Raw genomic sequence first — 22513 nt, forward strand, 5'->3', positions numbered from 1 at the left:
TGCTTAATAATATGCTTGGTATTCAAGATTTGTGAAACTTTCTTTTGAGTGTGTTGAATACTAAGAAAAGTTGGATGCTTGATAATTGTTTTGAGATATGGAGGTGATAATATCAAAGTCATGCTAGTTGAGTAGTTGTGAATTTAAAGAATACTTGTGTTAAAGTTTGTGATTCCCGTAGCATGCACGTATGGTGAACCGTTATGTGATGAAGTCGGAGCATGATTTATTTATTGATTGTCTTCCTTATGAGTAGCGGTCGGGGACAAGCGATGGTCTTTTCCTAGCAATCAATCCCCCTAGGAGCATGCGCCTAATACTTTGCTTTGATAACTTCTAGATTTTTGCAATAAGTATACGAGTTCTTTATGACTAATGTTGAGTCCATGGATTATATGCACTCTCACCCTTCCACCTTTGCTAGCCTCTCTAATACCGCGCACTTTTCACCGGTATCATACACCTACCATATACCTTCCTCAAAACAGCCACCATACCTACCTATTATGGCATTTCCATAGCCATTCCGAGATATATTGCCATGCAACTTTCCACCGTTCCGTTTATTATGACACACTCCATCATTGTCATATTGCATATCCCGGTACACCGCCGGAGGAATTCACAAAGAGTCATATTTTGTTCTAAGTATCGAGTTGTAATTGTTGAGTTTTAAGAAAAATAAAAGTGTGATGATCATCATTATTAGAGCATTGTCCCAGTGAGGAAAGAATGATGGAGACTATGATTCCCCCACAAGTCGGGATGAGACTCCGGACGAAAAATAAAAATAAAATAAAAAAGAGGCCAAAGAAGCCCAAATAAAAGAGGCCATAAAAAAGGGAGATGAAAGGCCCAAATAAAAAAATAAAGAGAGAAAAAGAGAGAAGGGACGAAGTTACTATCCTTTTACCACACTTGTGCTTCAAAGTAGCACCATGATCTTCATAGTAGAGAGTCTCTCATGTTATCACTTTCATATACTAGTGGGAATCTTTCATTATAGAACTTGGCTTGTATATTCCAATGATGGGCTTCCTCAAATTTCCCTAGGTCTTCATGAGAAAGCAAGTTGGATGCACACCCACTTAGTTTCTTTTTGAGCATTCATATACTTATAGCTCTAGTGCATCCGTTGCATGGCAATCCCTACTCACTCACATTGATATCTATTGATGGGCATCTCCATAGCCTGTCGATACACCTAGTTGATGTGAGACTATCTTCTCCTTTTTGTCTTCTCCACAACCACCACTCTATTCCACCTATAGTGCTATATCCATGGCTCACGCTCATGTATTACGTGAAGATTGAAAATGTTTTGAAAAAGTTAGAGTATGAAACAATTGCTTGGCTTGTCATCGGGGTTGTGCATGATTTAAATATTTTGTGTGGTGAAGATAGATCATAGCCAGATTATATGATTTTGTAGGGATAACTTTCTTTGGCCATGTTATTTTGAGAAGACATAATTGCTTTGTTAGTATGCTTGAAGTATTATTATTTTTATGTCAATATAAACTTTTGTCTTGAATCTTTCGAATCTGAATATTCATACCACAATTAAGAAGATTTGCATTGAAACTATGCCAAGTAGCACTCCGCATCAAAAATTCTCTTTTTATCATTTACCTACTCGAGGACGAGCAGGAATTAAGCTTGGGGATGCCTGATACGTCTCCAACGTATCAATAATTTTTGATTGCTCCATGCTATATTATCTACTATTTTGGACTATATTGGGCTTTATTTTCCACTTTTATATTATTTTTGGGACTAACCTATTAACCGAAGGCCCAGCCCAGAATTGCTGTTTTTAGCTATTTTAGTGTTTCGGAGAAACGGAATATCAAACGGAGTCCAAACAGAATAAAACCTTCGGGAACGTGATTTTCTCAACGAATGTGATCCAAGAGACTTGGACCCTACTCCAAGGAGTCAAAGAGGAGGTCACGAGGGTGGGGGGCGCCCCCCCTAGGGCGCGCCCCCTGCCTCGTGGGCCCCTCGGTGCTCCACCGACGTACTTCTTCCTCCTATATATACATACGTACCCCCAAACGATCAGATACGGAGTCAAAAAACCTAATTCCACGGCCGCAACTTTCTGTATCCACGAGATCCCATGTTGGGGCCTGTTCCGGAGCTCCACCGGAGAGGGCCATCATCACGGAGGGCTTCTACAACATCATAGCTTCTCCGATGAAGTGTGAGTAGTTTACCTCAGACCTTAGGGTCCATAGTTAGTAGCTAGATGGCTCCTTCTCTCTCTTTGAATCTCAATACAAAGTTCTCCCCCTCTCTTGTGGAGATCTATTCGATGTAATCTTCTTTTTGCGGTGTGTTTGTTGAGACCGATGAATTGTGGGTTTATGATCAAGTCTATCTATGGATAATATTTGAGTCTTCTCCGAATTCTTTTATGTAAGATTGGTTATCTTTGCAAGTCTCTTCGAATTATCCATTTGGTTTGGCCACCTAGATTGGTAGTTCTTGCTGAGGGAGTCCTGGATTAGGGGGTGTCCGGATGGCCGGACTATACCTTCAGCCGGACTCCTGGACTATGAAGATACAAGATTGAAGACTCCGTCCCGTGTCCGGGAGGGTCTTTCCTTGGCGTGGAAGGCAAGCTTGGCGATACGGATATGTAGATCTCCTACCATTGTAACCGACTCTATGTAACCCTAACCCTACCTGGTGTCTATATAAACTGAAGGGTTTTAGTCCCTAGGACAACATACACATCAACAATCATACCATAGGCTAGCTTCTAGGGTTTAGCCTCCTCGATCTCGTGGTAGATCTACTCTTGTACTACCCATATCATCAATATTAATCGAGCAGGACGTAGGGTTTTACCTCCATCGAGAGGGCCCGAACCTAGGTAAAACTTCGTGTCCCTTGTCTCTTGTTACCATCCGGCCTAGACGCATAGTTCGGGACCCCCTACCCGAGATCCGCCGGTTTTGACACCGACATTGGTGCTTTCATTGAGAGTTCCTCTGTGTCGTCACCGTCAGGCTCGATGGCTCCTACGATCATCGATAGCGATGTAGTCCAGGGTGAGACCTTCCTCCCCGGACAGATCTTCATCTTCGGCGGCTTTGCATTGCGGGCCAATTCGCTTGGCCGTCTGGAGCAGATCGAAAGCTACGCCCCTGGCCGTCAGGTCAGATTTGGAAGTTTAAACTACACGGCTGACATCGGCGGGGACTTGATCTTCGACGGATTCGAGCCACTGCCGAGCGCGCAGCACTGTCAAGACGAGCATGATCTAGCTCTGCCGCCGAACAGTGCCCTGGAGGCCGCACCCGCATTGGCTCCGAGCCTTAATTCAGAGCCAACTACACCGATCGAGGATGGGCGGTTGTACGCCACCTCAAGGGCTGCGACCCCAACGGCGATTGAGCCAAGCACCAGCTCCATACTCTGCGAGACTCATGACTCCAAGGAGCCGGACTCCTCTCCGGACACCGAACCCTCCGCGCCCCTGCCGATAGAATCCGATTGGGCGCCGATCATGGAGTTCACTGCCGCGGACATCTTTCAGCACTCGCCTTTCGGCGATATCCTGAAGTCACTGAAGTCTCTCTCTCTTTATCAGGAGAGCCCTGGCCATACTACGGTCAGCAAGGTTGGGGTAAGGACGATGAAGAAATTCAAAACCCACCCACCACCCACTTTGTAGCCACTGTCGATGACTTAACCGACATGCTCGACTTCGATTCCGAAGATATCGACAGTATGGAGGCCGATGAAGGAGATGATGAAGAACCAGCGCCTACTAGGCCCTGGAAAGCCACCTCGTCATATGACATATACATGGTGGACACCCCAAAGAGGGAGATGGCGATGGAACAGCGGAGGATGACCCCTCCAAGAAACAGCCTAAGCGCCAGCGTCAGTGGCGCCGCTCAAAATCCCGCCAAAACAAACAAGGTGATTCCAGCACGGGAGATAATAATACTCCGGGAAGTGCCGAAGAAAACCCCCTCCAGCAAGATTTAGCACAAGAGGATGGAGAAACCAGCCCTCATGAGAGAGCGGTAGACAAAGAGGTTGAGGACGATAATTATATGCCTCCCTCCGAAGACGAGGCAAGCCTCGACGACGATGAATTCGTCGTACCAGAGGATCCTGTCGAGCAAGAGCGTTTTCAACGCAGGCTTATGGCCACGGCAAGAAGCCTCAAGAAAAAACAGCAACAGCTTAGAGCTGATCAAGATTTGCTAGTCGACAGATGGACTGAAGTCCTTGCGGCCGAAGAGCATAAACTCGAACGCCCCTCCAAGAGATACCCAAAGCGCAGGTTGCTACCCCGATTAGAGGAGGAAGCACTTGATGCGGCCGACCGGCCACCTCGTGGTCGCGACAGAGAGGCCTCCCGGCCCTCCAATCAAGCCACACCTCGTACCAAGGCACGGGAATATGCGCCGGACTTACGAGACATGTTGGAGGACAAGGCAAGGCAAACAAGATCGATCTACGGATCGCATGGGCGCCCCACGGCTCGAGACGGTAACCGTCACGCCGGCCACAAATTCGGCGGGGCCGAACAAAGTAGACAAGGCTCATTGGAGCTACGTCATGATATATCCCAGTACAGAGGCGCCGCACACCCACTCTGCTTTACAGACGAAATAATGGATCATCAAATCCCCGAGGGTTTCAAACCCGTAAACATCGAATCATATGATGGCACAATAGATCCTGCGGTATGGATCGAGGATTATCTCCTTCATATCCACATGGCCCGCGGCGATGATTTCCACGCCATCAAATACCTCCCACTCAAGCTTAAAGGACAAGCTCGGCATTGGCTTAACAGCTTGCCAACAGGATCAATCAGTTGTTGGGAGGACCTAGAAGCCGCATTCCTCGACAATTTCCAGGGCACTTATGTGCGACCCCTAGATGCCGATGACCTAAGTCACGTAATTCGGCAGCCAGAGGAATCGACCAGGCAATTCTGGACATGGTTCCTAACAAAGAAAAATCAAATAGTCGACTGTCCGGACGCTGAGGCCCTAACAGCCTTCAAACACAATATCCGTGACGAGTGGCTGGCCCGGCACCTTGGACAGGAAAAGCCGAAATCTATGGTAGCACTCATGACACTCATGACCCGCTTTTGCGCGGGAGAAGACAGCTGGCTTGCTCGTAGCAACAATATAACCAAGAACCCTGGTAATTCGGACACCAGGGACAATAGTGGCAGGTCGCGTCGCAACAAGCAGAAGCGCCGCATAAATGGCAACAATGCTGAGGATACGGCAGTTAATGCCAGATTCAGAGGCTCTAAATCCGGTCAGCGGAAAAAGCCATTCAAAAGGAATCCTAGGGGCCCGTCCAGTTTGGACCGAATACTCGACCGCTCGTGCCAGATACATGGCACCCCGAAAAGCCAGCCAATCACACGAACAGGGATTGTTGGGTGTTCAAGCAGGCAGGTAAGTTAAACGCCGAAAATGAAGACAAGGGGCTGCATAGTGATGACGACGAGGAGCCCCGGCCGCCGAACAACAATGGACAAAAGGGTTTTCCCCCACAAGTGCGGACGGTGAACATAATATATGCAACCCATGTCCCCAAAAGGGAGCGGAAGCGCGCGTTAAGGGACGTATACGCGGTAGAGCCGGTCGCCCCAAAGTTCAACCCATGGTCCTCCTGCCTGATCACCTTTGATCGAAGGGACCATCCCACTAGCATCCGTCATGGCGGATTCGCCGCATTGGTCCTAGACCCAATTATTGACGGATTTCCTCTCACTAGAGTCCTCATGGACGACGACAGCAGCCTAAACCTGCTTTACCAGGATACAGTGCGGAAAATGGGCATAGATCCCTCCAAGATTAAGCCCACCAAAGTGACCTTTAAAGGCGTAATACCAGGTGTAGAGGCCAACTGTACAGGCTCGGTCACACTTGAAGTGGTCTTCGGATCTCTGGATAATTTCCCAAGCGAGGAGTTAATCTTCGACATAGTCCTGTTTCACAGTGGCTATCATGCACTGCTCGAGCGAACCACATTCGCTATGTTCAATGCGGTACCGCATTACGCATACCTTAAGCTCAAGATGCTAGGCCCTCGAGGAGTAATTACGGTCAATGGAAACACCGAACGCTCCCTCCGAACGGAGGAGCACACTGCGGCCCTTGCAGCGGAAGTTCAAAGCAGCCTCTCTAGGCAGTTCTCCAGTCCGGCCTCTAAACGACCGGACACCGTCAAGCGCGCCCGGAGTAACCTACAACAAGACCGCCTGGCATGATCCGAGCAGGCGTAGCAATGCGGCCCCAACCCCAACCCTCGCAAAAAGGCGATGCCAGTACTTCGCGTACATAACTACGCTCTAGAGATACCATGGGCACAGGGGGAGGGGCACCATCACGGCACGCCCAAAACATGGCTTAAACCGTACCAGGGGCTGCCGATTTTTTATTTTTTAATTTTCTCTTACTTTCAGGACTCCATCATTCGGAAAGCCTGTTCGTCAGTTCAATTGCCGCACAAACGATGCAAGAACCAGGGAAGCAGACAAGCCACGCCGCAGTACGGAACTCCCAGGTGGTCTCTATCATGAGCAGTATACCTGTTCCGCATAATATTCCGCAGCTTGCCCCTGGAACAGACATGTTAACTAGTCCAACCTTCCACTTATCGCATTATTTGTATCGTTCTGCTTTAGTCGCAACCCTTTTTAATAAACAATGCATAGCTTTCGTCTATTTTTGCATTACCTTCTTTCTTTATGTATGTTTCTTAACGACATGCTGCACCCGTACACGTTGGTACGGCCAAAATACGCCAGGGGCTTTAGTACCCCTAAATATGGTGTGAGAAGTCCGAACACTTTAACAAGTGCGGCACCCCAAACTTATAGCACTATATGCATTGGCTCTGAATCATGTCTTGGGTCAATAGTTGGGTTTGCCCGGCTCCTATGTTTTGGTGCCTTACGTTCCACTATATCGGCTAAGATAGCACCAGGAGAACCACTGCGATTGTGCCCCAGTTGAGCTGGGTCGAGCACCTCAGTGGAGAAAGCTAAAACTGACTGTCATGATGAAGCGAGAGCTGGTCGCTGTTCGGGAGGTTTTTTCGAGTCCCTAAAGACTTATGCCGCTTAGGGCGAGGAGCCGGCTCTGTCCGGCCAAGGCATGGATTGCGCCCCGAACTCGGTCTTCCGAATACCAGGGGCTTCGCCGAAATTTAAAATTATAGAATTCTATGGCTAAGTGAGAGTGTTCACGCATTATAGTCCGATTGCCTTGTTCGTTAGGCTGAGCGCCTCCCTCGAAGGACCCAAACATGGGAAAAAGAGCGCTCGGATATCCCCGAACACCCCAGCACTAGCGGCACGGGGGCAGAAGCCGACGAATCGCCATCTCTCAGAATTGATAAACAGCCGCACAGAAGGTAATATTTTAAATTCTAACAACATTGCTTAGCGCATATAAACAAGTTTTCAGCGCACAGGACAAAACGAGCAAGTTTCACTCAAAAATTACATCCCTAGAACATTCATCCGCCACAAGGCGGGCACCCTTCAGAACATCCTTATAGTAATTCTCGGGCTTGCGATGCTCTTTCCCCGACGGTGGCCCGTCCTTCACAAGCTTCTCAGCATCCAGCTTGCCCCAGTGCACCTTAGCACTGGCAAGGGCCCTACGAGCACCCTCAATGCAGACGGAGCACTTGATGACTTTGAGCCTTGGACAGGCCTCCACCAGCCGCCGCACCAGCCCGAAATAGCTCCCAGGCAGAGCCCCTCCAGGCCACAGCCGAACAATGAGGCCCTTCATGGCATGTTCGGCCGCCTTGTGGAGCTCGACCAGTGGCTTCAGCTGGTCGCTCAGGGGCACAGGGTGTCCGGCCTCAGCGTACTGAGACCAGAACACCTTCTCCGTCGAGCTGCCCTCCTCGGCTCGATAGAATGCGGCGGCATCGGACACACTCCGGGTAAGATCTGCGAACGCTCCTTGAGAGCTCCGGATTCGGGTAAGTAACAAGTAACTCACGTTTATGTGTTTCCTTTGCATAAAGAATGCCTTACCCGCCGCTATCTTCTTCACCTCACCCAACTCCTGGAGGGTCTTCTAGGATTCGGCCTTGGCAGATTTAGCATTTTCAATAGCCACCGCGAGCTCGGACGCTTGCGTCTTCGAGTCAAGCTCTAAACTCTCATGTTTTTCCATGAGAGCCTGGAGCTCTTGCCGCACCTTGCCAACCTCGGCCTCATACTTCTCCCGCTCGGTGCGCTTCAAGGCCGCCCTCTTCTCGGCCTCGACCAGCGCTTGCTTAAGGGTCGCCGCTTCAGATGTGGCCCCTAAAATAGCCACGATAATCCTATGATTCTTTGTAATTGCACCTTTTTATATATATTTAAAAACAAGGTATTTCTTACCTTCATTGTCCTCGAGCTACTTCTTGGCACGCCCGAGCTCTCTCTCGGACCGCTCGAGGTCCTGCTTCAGCGTGTCCACTTCCGCAGTCAGGGCGGCGGACGCAAGCAGGGTAGCCTACACATGCATATTGATTCATTTTTGTTAGACTCCTGCGAATTCTATTTGATCCTCTATTCGACTTTTCTTCCCGAACGCCAAACAGAGCATCAGGGGCTACTGTCTATGCGATACTATTATTTACACTTTCTTTACTTACCTCAAAGCCTGTCAAAAGGCTAGTACAAGCTTCAGTCAGTCCGTCTTTGGCGGACTAAACCTTCTGGACCACCACACTCATAATAGCACGGTGCTCCTCGTTGATGGAGGCGCCTTGGAGCACCTCCAACATATTGTCCGGCGCCTCCGGTTGGATGGGGGCCGCTGGCACGGTGGACTTGCTCCTCTTGGAAGGAGGTACCCCGCCGGACTCTGGAACCTTTGAAGGTTCCGGAGCGGTGTCCGGCCTAGAGCCAGACTTGGAACCCTGAGGGGTTTCATCCCCTTTACTCCTGGAGTCGGGGAGGTTGCCTTGCGGCGCCTCCAGGACCACCTCCTCCCGGCTTGGAACCTGTTGAGACAACACTTCGGTGTCCTTCGTAGGGCGGGGGGAGGAAGCCGTCAGAAGCGAGTTCACATCCGACGAGTCAAGTGAGCCGCTCGACGACGCGTCGAGCCGGTCTTTGGGTGGGCTGCATAAACATATTCGACGTAAGGGAAAGCTATGCAATAAACGAATACTATGAATTACTCTGGTATCCGTATACCTATGATTTTGCCAGGGGCATGGCCCTAGGCGCCCACTCCTCTTCGCCGCCGTCGGCGTCGGTGGAGTAGTCCGGAGGAAGGGTTTTCCCCTTCTTGGACCCTTCGGCCTCCCCAGTTGGGGCGGCCTTCCTTTTCTTCCCTTCCCCCGCTGGAGGGGGAGGGGTCTCTTCTTCCTCCTCCTCGTCTTCACGGGAGGAGTGCGTCTTGGATTCGTCGGATGATGAATCCGACACCTCCAGGTGTCGGGCATTCTTTCGAGTCCCCGTGGCCTTCTTCTTGACCTTCTTCTCCGGCACCACATAGGGTGCTGGAACCAGCAGCTTCGCCAAGCGAGCATCCGCTGGGCCTTCGGGCAAAGGAGCCGGACAGTTGATCTGTCCGGATGTCATCTGCCAATCCTGTCAAAGGTAAGGGAGCTTAAATCCCACATGGAGTCAAACTATGGAAAACTGATACCCTGTAAAAGGAAAGAAACAGCTTACCGCGAGAGCGTGACGCTGCGCACTGAATCCGCGATCCTCAGTAGCGGATGCGGGATCCTCGGCGCCCTTGAAAAGCACCTTCCAGGCATCTTCGTACGTCGTGTCGAAGAGCCTGCTCAGAGTTTGGTGCCGCGCCAGGTCGAACTCCCACAGGTTGAAAGCCAGTTGTTGGCACGGGAGGATCAAGCGGATGAGCATAACCTGGACTACTTTGATAAGTTTGAGCTTCTTGTCCACCAGGGTTTTGACGCATGTTTGGAGTCCGGTCAGCTCTCCTTTTTGACCCCACGACAGGCCCGTCTCTTTCCAGGACGTGAGCCGCGTTGGGGGTCCGGACCGGAACTCGGGGGGGTGCGACCCATTCGGCGTCACGCGGCTCGGTGATGTAAAACCACCCCGATTGCCACCCCTTCAGGGTCTCCACAAAGGAGCCCTCGAGCCAGAGGACGTTGGCCATCTCGCCCACCATGGCGCCTCCGCACTCCGCCTGGCTGCCGCGCACCACCTTCGGCTTGACGTTGAAAGTCTTGAGCCATAGGCCGAAATGGGGGCGAATGCGAAGGAAGGCCTCGCACACGACGATAAACGCCGAGATGTTGAGGATGAAGTTCGGGGCCAGATCATGGAAATCCAGGCCATAGTAGAACATGAGCCCCCGGACAAATGGATGGAGAGGGAAGCCCAGTTCACGGAGGAAATGGGGGAGAAACACCACCCTCACATGGGGCCTAGGGGTGGGGATGAGCTGCCCCATCTCGGGGAGCCGGTACGCGATGTCGTTAGACAGGTATCCGGCCTTCCTCAACTTTTTGATATGTCCCTCCATGATGGAGGAGACCATCCACTTGCCTCCCACTCCGGACATGGCTGGAGAAGATTGAGGTGGGGAGTGCGGACTTGGGCGCTGGAGCTCGAGTGCGCAAGAATGGATAGGCGAAGGAGGAAGAAGGCGTAGGTGAAAAGGTGGATCCTTATCCCCTTATATGGGTGGACGCAACTACATGTCCCCACCAGCCTGGTAAAACTCGCTTATCTCCAAGCGCCGTAATTGATGGCGCGGTTGGGTTACCCACGCCCGTATTGATGAGAATTCCGGAGTAAGGGGACACGATCTCTGCTTTAACAAGGCGTGCTAAGGAAACCGCCTCGCATAACACGCTGAGATGGGACAGTAAAACGGTTTGAATAAAAGCTTGGCCTGGTGCGATGTCACACTACGGAATACGTCAGCAAATTAGATTTGTGTAAATATTATTCTCTATGGCAATATGTGGAAACTTGTTTTGTAGAGCTGGACACTATCTTTGTGTTCAAAATCTTCTATGAAGTACTTGGAGGAGGAACCCGCCTTGCAATGCCTAAGACAATATGCGCGCCAGACTCGTGATCACTGAAGCCTGGTTTAGGGGCTACTGAGGGAGTCCTGGATTAGGGGGTGTCCGGATGGCCGGACTATACCTTCAGCTAGACTCCTGGACTATGAAGATACAAGATTGAAGACTCCGTCCCGTGTCCGAGAGGGACTTTCCTTGGCGTGGAAGGCAAGCTTGGCGATACGGATATGTAGATCTCCTACCATTGTAACCGACTCTATGTAATCCTAACCATACCCAGTGTTTATATAAACCGGAGGGTTTTAGTCCGTAGGACAACATACACATCAACAATCATACCATAGGCTAGCTTCTAGGGTTTAGCCTCCTCGATCTCGTGGTAGATCTACTCTTGTACTACCCATATCATCAATATTAATCAAGCAGGACGTAGGGTTTTACCTCCATCGAGAGGGCCCGAACCTGGGTAAAACCTCGTGTCCCTTGTCTCCTGTTACCATCCGGCCTAGACGCACTGTTCGGGACCCCCTACCCGAGATCCGCCGGTTTCGACACCGACACTTGCCATGGGGAGAAGTGCTTAGCTTTGGGTTCGATCTTGCGGTGTCCTTTCCCAGTGACAGAAGGGGCAGCAAGGCACGTATTGCATCGTTGCCATCGAGGATAACAAGTTGGGTTTATTTCATATTGCATGAATTTATCTCTCTACATCATGTCATCTTGCTTAAGGCGTTACTCTGTTTTTAAAACTAAGGGAAATACTTATGCTACTCTGCTGCATCATCTCTTCCTCTTCGGGGAAAACCAACGCAAGCTCAAGACGTAGCAGGAGGCAACCCAATTTTATTTTTAGTTTTTTGTGTTATTCTTATGTTAGGGAATAAATAACCCATCTACCTTCTGTTTGGATGTAGTTTTGTGTTTTAATTAGTGTTTGTGCCAAGTTAGACCTATTGGATCTTCTTGGATGATAGTTATTTGATCTTGCTATAATTTCCAGAAACTTTGCGTTCAGTGGCCGAATTGTTAAAAATCACCAGAACGTGATAAAATACTTATTCCATTTGCTTCTGATCAATAAACAAATTTTCTAGGTTGTCCAATTTTGGTAGATTTTTTGGAGTTCCAGAAGTTTGCGTTAGTTACAGATAACTACAGACTGTTCTGTTTTTGACAGATTCTATTTTTCGTGTGTTGTTTGCTTATTTTGATGAATCTATGGTTTGTAAAATAGTTTATAATCCATAGAGAAGTTGGAATACAGTAGGTTTAACACCAATATAAATAAAGAATGAGTTCATTACAGTACCTTGAAGTGGTCTTCTGTTTTCTTTCTCTAACGGAGCTCACGAGATTTCTAGAGTTTTGTGTTGTGAAGTTTTCAAGTTTTGGGTGAATTCTTGTGATGGATTATGGAACAAGAAGTGGCAAGAGCCTAAGCTTGGGGATACACATGGCACCCCCAAGATAATCCAAGGACACCAAAAAGTCAAAGGTTGGGGATGCCCCGGAAGGCATCCCCTCTTTCGTCCACTTCCATCGGTAATTTACTTGGAGCTATATTTTTATTCACCAACATGATATGTGTTTTGCTTGGAGCATCTTGTATTATTTGTGTCTTTGCTTGTTAGTGTGCCACAATCATCCTTGCTGTACACACCTTTTGAGAGAGCCATACATGAATTAGAATTTGATAGAATACTCTATGTGCTTCACTTATATCTTTTTGAGCTAAGTAGTTTTGCTCTATGTGCTTCACTTATATCTTTTGAGTGCTATAATTTTTATCTATGTGCTTCACTTAGATCTTTTAGAGCACGGTGGTGGATTTGTTTTAAAGAAACTATTGATCTCTCATGCTTCACTTAAATTATTTTGAGAGTCTTAATAGCATGGTAATTTCCTTAATAATAACATGCTTGGTATTCAAGATTTGTGAAACTTTCTTTTGAGTGTGTTGAATACTAAGAAAAGTTGGATGCTTGATAATTGTTTTGAGATATGGAGGTAGTAATATCAAAGTCATGCTAGTAGAGTAATTGTGAATTTGAGAAGTGCTTGAGTTAAAAGTTTGCAAGTCCCGTAGCATGCACGTATGGTAAAACGTTATGCAACAAATTTGAAACATGAGGTGTTATTTGATTGTCCTCCTTATGAGTGGCGGTCGGGGACGAGCGATGGTCTTTTCCTACCAATCTATCCCCCTAGGAGCATGCACGTAATACTTTGGTTTTTGATGGCTTGTAGATTTTTGCAATAAGTATATGAGTTCTTTATAACTAATGTTGAGTCCATGGATTATACGCACTCTCACCCTTCCACTATTGCTAGCCTCTACGGTACCGTGCATTGCCCTTTCTCACATCGAGAGTTGGTGCAAACTTCGCCGGTGAATCCAAACCCCGTGATATGATACGCTCTTTCACACATAAACCTCCTTATATCTTCCTCAAAACAGCCACCATACCTACCTATTATGGCATTTCCATAGCCATTCCGAGATATATTGCCATGCAACTTTCCACCATCCAGTTTATCATGACACATTCATCATTGTCATATTGCTTAGCATGATCATGTAGTTGACATAGTATTTGTAGCAAAGCCACCGTTCATAATTTTTTCATACTTGTCACTCTTGATTCATTGCATATCCCGGTACACCGCCGGAGGCATCCATATAGAGACATACTTTGTTCTAGTATCGAGTTGTAATCATTGATTTGTAAATAAATAGAAGTGTGATGATCATCATTCAATAGAGCATTGTCCCAAAAAAGAGAGAGAAAGGCCAAAGAAAAAAAAAGAAGGCCCAAAAAAGAGAAAATAAATAAAAAGGGACAATGCTACTATCCTTTTTGTCCACACTTGTGCATCAAAGTAGCACCATGTTCTTCATATACCATGTTCTTCATATAGAGAGTCTCTTGAGTTATCACTTCCATATTCTAGTGGGAATTTTCATTATAGAACTTGGCTTGTATATTCCAACAATGGGCCTACTCAAGTGCCCTAGGTCTTCGTGAGCAAGCAAGTTGGATGCACACCCACTTAGTTTCTTTTGTTGAGCTTTCATACATTTATAGCTCTAGTGCATCCGTTGCATGGCAATCCCTACTCCTTGCATTAACATCAATCGATGGGCATCTCCATAGCCCATTGATTAGCCTCGTTGATGTGAGACTTTCTCCTTTTTGTCTTCTCCACATAACCCCCATCATTATATTCTATTCCACCCATAGTGCTATATCCATGGCTCACGCTCATGTATTATGTGAAAGTTTATGAGTTTGAAATTATTAAGGTATGAAACAATTGCTTGGCTTGTCATCGGGGTTGTGCATGATGAGAGCATTCTTGTGTGATGAAAATGGAGCATGACTAAACTATATGATTTTGTAGGGACGAACTTTCTTTGGCCATGTTACTTTAAGAAAACATAATTGCTTTGTTGGTTTGCTTGAAGTATTATTATTCTCTATGTCAATATGAACTTTTGTATTGAATCTTCCTAATCTGAATATTCATACCACAATTAAGAATATTTGCATTGAAATCATGCCAAGTAGCACTCCGCATCAAAAATTCTCTTTTTATCATTTACCTACTCGAGGACGAGCAGGAATTAAGCTTGGGGATGCCTGATACGTCTCCAACGTATCTATAATTTTTGATTGCTCCATGCTATATTATCTACTGTTTTGGACTATATTGGGCTTTATTTTCCACTTTTATATTATTTTTGGGACTAACCTATTAACCGGAGGCCTAGCCCAGAATTGCTGTTTTTTGCCTATTTCTGTGTTTCAAAAAAACGGAATATCAAACGGAGTCCAAACGGAATAAACCTTTCTGGAACGTGATTTTCTTCCTGAATATGATCCAGGAGACATGGACCCTACGCCAAGGAAGCTTCGAGGTGGGCACGAGGTAGGGGGGCGCGCCCCCCACCCTCGTGGGGCCACCGAAGCTCCACCGACATACTTCATCCTCTTATATATACTTACGTACCCCCAAAAAACAGAGACGGAGCCAAAAACCTAATTCCACCGCCGCAACTTTCTGTATCCACGAGATCCCATCTTGGGGCCTGTTCGAGAGCTCCGCCGGAGAGGGACGTTGACGGTGTCCTGGACTAGGGGGTACTCACCACGTCGTCTCCCGATCTGTTAGATTGGGACGAGGACCCACATGGCCGTATACTCATGGGCCAGTCCGGACAACTGCCGCATACATGGAAGATTCCACAAGACTTGGTGATCAAGAAAAGGACTCCTCCCCACCGGCGTATTCGGCTAGGACTCTTGTTATCCTAGGCCTCTGGTGCATTATATAAACCGAGGCCAGCCTAGTCGATAGATAACATACAGAACAACAATCATACCATAGGCTAGCTTCTAGGGTTTAGCCTCTCCGATCTCGTGATAGATCTACTCTTGTACTACCCATCTCATCAAAATTAATCAAGTAGGACGTAGGGTTTTACCTCCATCAAGAGGGCCCGAACCTGGGTAAAACTTTGTGTCCCTTGCCTCCTGTTACCATCCGGCCTAGACGCACAGTTTGGGACCCCCTACCCGAGACACGTTTAAAGTTTGGTTGAACATAGATATCATATAAGTACTTCGGTACATGCAATCATTCTTTTACCCAAGTCACTTGGGGGCTCTTAAATTTATATGAGCCGTTTTATGATAAGTGTTCTTCTTCTTAGTCGTTGCAAAGTTTTACTATTATTATTATTATTATTATTATTATTATTATTATTATTATTATTATTATCTATCACTCCTTTTGTCGACATGAGCGTGTGGTCACTAGCCGAGGAGCCTAATTTCTCTCTCAAAGCCGCTAGAGTTTATTTTGCTAAACTGGCCTAATGAGAAGTACTCCGCCCTCGGGATAGGAGGTTGAAGCCGTAGGCTGACCCGCTTGAAGTCTTGAGATAGGATGTATCATGTTAAAGCACGACAAAAGCACTTCTTTTGCTAAGGCCAATTTTTGGATTGGCACCGAACACTTGATCTTGTTCGGACGTCAAGTTTTTACTGACGTTTTTTGCTTTTCCAAGCTTATGGCACTTTTAAACTATTTGTGTGTTTTCAGCACAAGTCCCGCAGTGCAACGCCGGACACCTTTAGAGATTCGGCAAAAACATTCTCGGATATTGCTATATATGCATCGTTTTTGAATTGTGTCTTCGGTCAATAGTTAGGTTGCCCAGCTCCTGCGCTTGCCTCCTACGTTCCGCTTTGTTCGGCTAGGTGTGCAAAGGGAGAACCACTGCGATTGTGCTTCTAGCTCACATGGTTAAGCACCTCAGTGGAGAAAGCCGAAAACTGACTGTCACAATAAGCGTAAACTGGTCAGCGATCCGATGACGGTATTAAATGACGGGCCATTCATAAGAATGGCCGAAGTGTTTACGGCTTGACCTCGACTGTCGCCGAACACTACCGGGGGCTATTCACTGGCCTCCCAAACTAAATCCTCGATATTTTGCTCTTACATTGGAGCTGAGGTTTCATGATCATGCTTAGCATGACAACCCAAAGAAAGGAACCGATAGCGGGACTATTTTCTTTGGAAGACATTTCTTCTGTTAAACAGTAATATAACATATCTCTCTGCGTACCTTTGTTTATAAAACCGTGTGGCCAGATTGCCTTGTTTATCGTAAATCTTTGCCCTCATAAAGGATTTATAAAGTAGGACAAACACTCCTCGGCTACTGGCCGAGGAGGTGGAAGCCGATGGTCGGTCAACAAAGTTTTGTACAATGCGGATCCGAGCATTAATGACGTAAAGTACTTGGATACATAGAGTCATTACACATAATTTGTCATTTTACTATGGATATCGATCCTTAATTCGGCCACCCGTGCCCGCATTAAGGCTCGGGGGCTACTGGGCTTCGGGCTTATTATTTAGAAATATTAAAGGGGCACATCGATCCTCTGATCTGGTGTTGCCTCCCGACCAGTGTCTCGGGGGCTACTGCATTGCCTGTTCAATGCGGAAAATTTTATGTGCAATATAGTTTCTGAGGAGATTTTGATCCTCAGGTTGGTCGGCCGCACCAAACCTGAGTCTCGAGGACTGAGCACGCCGCTTTTAGTGTCCCGAAGTATTCTGCCGAGCTAGGAGATGATCCTCAGGCCGATTTTGCAAATCAACCTGAGTCTCAACGGCTACTGGGATCGGCGGTCTTATGTCATCCTTCATGTGCATCTCGGGTTTTAGACCGATACCCACCTTGAGGGCTACTGGCTATATATCTCGGCAGAGAATAAATTGCACCAATCAAAAATATTGACAAAAATTGGCCCACATTTGGGGTGGTGCACCACCCCGGAAGCAGTCCGGCATAAAGCTCGGGCGCTAGTGGCTGGCTCCATAGAGGGCATTTCTGGCATTAAGCTCGGCTAAACTCCTTCAAACTTCTTTGAACCAAGGTGATCTATGACATCTTGGAGCTTGGACATAGTCCGGCGTTGGACCTTGGACACAGTCCGGCGTTGGAGCTCGGATACATTTCGGCGTTGGAGCTCGGAAGCAGTTCGGCATTGGTGCTCGGCAGCAAACAATACCTCGAATGCAGTCCGGCGTTAGAGCTCAGACGCAAGAGGACACTGCCTCCAGGGAACAACTTCAAACCCGAGGTGTGGCATAAAAATAACAAGGCATTGATAAAGGCCGGAAACTTAAAGGGGCTCCTCGGATACCCGACGTGTAAGCTCGTCGAATGCATTTTGAAGATCCTCAAGATCGAAGATTTGTTGAACCAGTTTTCAAGACCGACAACCGAAGATGAAGAACAGTTCGGAAGAATCGAGGAGCGTCCCTAACTTGAAGACCGGTTTAGGGGGCTACTGACGGTGTCCTGGACTAGGGGGTACTCACCACGTCGTCTCCCGGTCTGTTAGATTGGGCCGAGGACCCACATGGTCGTATACTCATGGGCCAGTCCGGATAACTACCGCATACATGGAAGATTCCACAAGACATGGTGATCAAGAAAAGGACTCCTCCCCACCGGCGTATTCGGCTAGGACTCTTGTTATCCTAGGCCTCTGGTGCATTATATAAACCGAGGCCAGCCTAGTCGATAGATAACATACAGAACAACAATCATACCATAGGCTAGCTTCTAGGGTTTAGCCTCTCCGATCACGTGGTAGATCTACTCTTGTACTACCTATATCATCAATATTAATCAAGCAGGACGTAGGGTTTTACCTCCATCAAGAGGGCCCGAACCTGGGTAAAAATTCGTGTCCCTTGCCTCCTGTTACCATCCGGCCTAGACGCACAGTTCGGGACCCCCTACCCGAGATCCGCCGGTTTTGACACCGACAACCGTCATCACGGAGGGCTTCTACATCACCATAGCCTCTCCGATGAAGTGTGAGTAGTTTACCTCAGACCATCAGGTCCATAGTTATTAGCTAGATGGCTTCTTCTCTCTTTTTGGATCTCAATACAAAGTTCTCCCCCTCTCTTGTGGAGATCTATTCGATGTAATCTTCTTTTCTTTTCGGTGTGTTTGTTGAGACCGATGAATTGTGGGTTTATGATCAAGTCTATCTATGAATAATATTTGAATCTTCTCTGAATTCTTTTATGTATGATTGGTTATCTTTGAAAGTCTCTTCAAATTATCAGTTTGGGTTGGCCTACTAGATTGATTTTTCTTGCCATGGGAGAAGTGCTTAGCTTTGGGTTCAATCTTGCTGTGTCCTTTCCCAGTGACAGAAGGGGCAGCAAGGCACGTATTGCATCGTTGCCATCGAGGATAGCAAGATGGGGTTTATTTCATATTGCATGAATTTATCTCTCTACATCATGGCATCTTGCTTAAAGCGTTACTCTATTTTTAAATTAATACTCTAGATGCATGCTGGATAGCGGTTGATGAGCGGAGTAATAGTAGTAGATGCAGAATCGTTTCGGTCTACTTGTCACGGACGCGATGCCTATATACATGATCATGCCTAGATATTCTCATAATTATGCTCAATTCTGTCAATGCTCAACAGTAATTTGTTCACCCTCCGTAGAATACTTATGCTCTTGAGAGAAGCCACTAGTGAAACCTATGGCCCCCGGGTCTATTCTCATCATATCAATCTCTATCACTTTAATCTTGCTTTGCTTTTTTACTTTGCCTTTTACTTTTCACTTTGCATCTCTATACCAAAAATACCAAAAATATTATATCTATCAGATCTCACTCTCGTAAGTGACCGTGAAGGGATTGACAACCCCTAATCGCGTTGGTGCGAGTAGCTATCGTTTTGTGCAGGTACGAGGGACTTGATCGTGGCCTCCTACTGGATTGATACCTTGGTTCTCAAAAACTGAGGGAAATACTTACGCTACTCTGCTGCATCATCCTTTCCTCTTCGGGGAAATCCAACGCAAGCTCAAGAGGTAGCACTGCTGTATATGTTTCGCTACAGGAAAGAAACAGAAACAGCAAAAAACGGCTCATGGGCACACCATCACCGAGGGTGGCTCTCGGTAATGACTGTGAAACTGGACCAGAATGCACCCTTTGCCGAGAGGCCTCTCGGTTAACGTGTACCAACCAGTAGAACCTGACACCTTTACCGAGAGGGCTCTCGGTAAAGGGAAAAGGATTACCGAGTCTGGTTCTCGGCAAAGTTGGCCCTCGGCCTGCTCTCGTGGTCCCACATGTCAGGAGGTGACACGTGTCAGCCTCCTACTAGTTCCCTTTGCTGAGAGTTGCTCTCGGCAAACTTGGCCCTCGGCCTCTTGTCATGGGCCCACATGTCAGGAGGTGACATGTGTCAGCCTCCTACTGGTTCCCTTTGCCGAGAGTGGCTCTCGGCAAAGTTGGCCCTCGGCCTATTGTCGTGGTCCCACATGTCAGGAGGTGACACATGTCAGCCTCCTACTGGTTCCCTTTGCCGAGAGTGGCTCTCGTCAAAGTTGGCCCTAGGCCTGTTGTCGTGGTCCCACATGTCAGGAGGCGACACGTGTCAGCCTCCTACTGGTTATCTTTGCCGGGAGTGGCTCTCGGCAAAGTTGGCCCTCGGCCTATTGTCGTGGGCCCACATATCAGGAGGCGACACGTGTCAACCTCGTACTGGTTCTCTTTACCGAGAGTGGCTCTTGGCAAAGTTGTCCCTCGGCCTGTTGTTGTGGGCCCACATGTCAGGAGGCGACACGTGTCAGTCTCGTACTGGTTCTCTTTGCCGAGAGTGGCTCTCGGCCTATTGTCGTGGGCCCACATGTCAGGAGGGGACACGTTCCAGCCTCCTAATGGGCCTTTTTGCCGAGTGTTGCTCTTGGTAAAGTCGGCCCTTGGCCTGTTGTCGTGGGCCCACATGTCAGGAGGCGACACGTGTCAGCCTCCTAGTCTTTCTCTTTGCCGAGAGTGGCTCTCAGCAAAGTTTACGTGGTCCCACATGTCTGGAGCTAACGGACTTATCCGTCCGCTGCTTTATTTTGCCGAGACCGGCTATTTAGCTCTCGGTAAAGGCTGTGCCGAGTGCCCGTGTTCTGGCTCTCGGCAAATTCCTGTTTGCTGAAGAGGTGTACGCCGGGTGGCTTTTGCTGAAGGTGACGCTCGGCAAAGGCGTTGCCGGCAGTTTTTGGGCCTTTGCCGAGTGTCCGTGGCACTCAGCGTATAGGGCGATTCCAGTAGTGTTGTTGGGCGCTACAGAGGGAGCTGATGTATCTTTTATTGTCAAGCATGAGGTTTTCTCAGCTCATAAGATCATTCTTGCAATGTGTTCAGAGGTCTTCTGGGCGGAGTTTTGTGGTCCAATGAGGGACGAACAAAGGTGCAGTGTAACTGTTGAAGACATGCAACCCGATGCTTTCAGAGGACTGCTTCATTTCATCTACAAGGATTCGTTGCCTCGGATGGGTGACCTGAATAATGACGAGTATGAAGAAATTCTTAGGCATTTGCTTGTCGATGCAGATAGGTATGCCATGGAAAGGATGAAATTGATGTGCGAGAGCAAGGTGTGCGAGGTTCTAAGTGCCGAGACTGTGGGTACCACGCTAGCTCTAGCCCACCAACGCCATTGCAGCCAGCTCAAAGATGCTTGCATTGAGTTTATTATGAACTCTTCGAATCGAATGGTTGATGTGGTGGTGGCAAGTAAAGGCTATGAGACCCTGAAAAGGGAATGCCCTACTGTCATTGCGGATATATGGGAGAAAACAGCTAAGAGACGCAGACTTTAATATGCTGACCGTGGATTAACTTGAGCGTAGTTACTTGTATTGAAACATTAGCAACCTGAGATTAGTTTGTCTATTTCTTAAGTTCTTAGATATTATTTGGAGAAGGATAAGTTTCGTATAATGTTTACGATATGTACCGCTCTGTTATATGAACCTATGCTATAACAGTAACATTCTCTAATATGTTATGCTCTGTTGGCTAGCAGTACATTTACTGTTTCTGTTTTTTTCCTTCTGTGTGCACATTTCATTTCCCAAAGCAGTGAGTAACTATCTTCCATGACCACATCTATCGTGAGATGAGTTAAAACTTCAGCAAATAGCAGTACTATTGCAAGTTATTTACTAAAATGATTGATCGGGGTCGAATTTTTATATTATGAAGATGATAATTATACACTAAATTTCTATATTTTAATTGTTCCAATCTGAATATTTAGCTTCATTTTTGTTACCAGATGTTTTGTTTCTTAATTTGGAAATCCGTAAAACCATGAAACATTAGTTTTCACTTTGAGATTTTTTTTAGATTTTTGAGAAAAAACATGTGCATAGCTAGAAATTTAGTTGCCCCTTTTGTGATCATTTCTGCAGCCTAAGCTTCATGGCGAAAATGAAAGCTAGACTAGTTGAGTTCTTAGTGGAGAAATCTTCTGTAAATGCACTTGCATTGAGCCTGCATGCTAAGTTACAAGATGCTCAGTTCTTTCAATGTGAGATTTACTTGGCATAGCACACACTCCTACTTCCTTATGTTCAGTTCTTTCAACCTGAGTTGTGTTGGGGTTTGTAACACTGATTGAGAGTCATTTCGCATTTTGCCCAAACTTGTGGTCAGGTTAGCTTCACTTATGTTCAGGATTTCTGTATATGCAAACAACATAGTGAGGACTCATATGAGACTGTACGTCTATTCTGGTGTGCGCCACTTGTCTTCTTCAGTTACGGCAGATGGAATCATCTCGTTTGGACCCTGTTTGACATTTCGGATGGAATGGTGTCACATGAGGATTTTCTCACCGTGATGGCGGGAACTACTTCGAGTCCTACGACTGCTCCAAGGCCATCTCCGACCTTTTTTTTAAGTCGCCCCGGAGGATCTGGTTTTACTAAAAAGGAGGAGAGAGTTGTCAAGTTAATATACGAAAAACCCGGCTAAAACCATCATAAAAGCCCACACATGGCAACATTGTCCGTCCTGGCTACCCACACGAAGACACACACGCTACTGAGAAGAAAAAACACTGTCGAGGTTGACACCAAACTT

Source organism: Triticum dicoccoides, chromosome 7A, assembly GCF_002162155.2.
Source record: "Triticum dicoccoides isolate Atlit2015 ecotype Zavitan chromosome 7A, WEW_v2.0, whole genome shotgun sequence".
NCBI lineage: Eukaryota > Viridiplantae > Streptophyta > Magnoliopsida > Poales > Poaceae > Triticum > Triticum dicoccoides.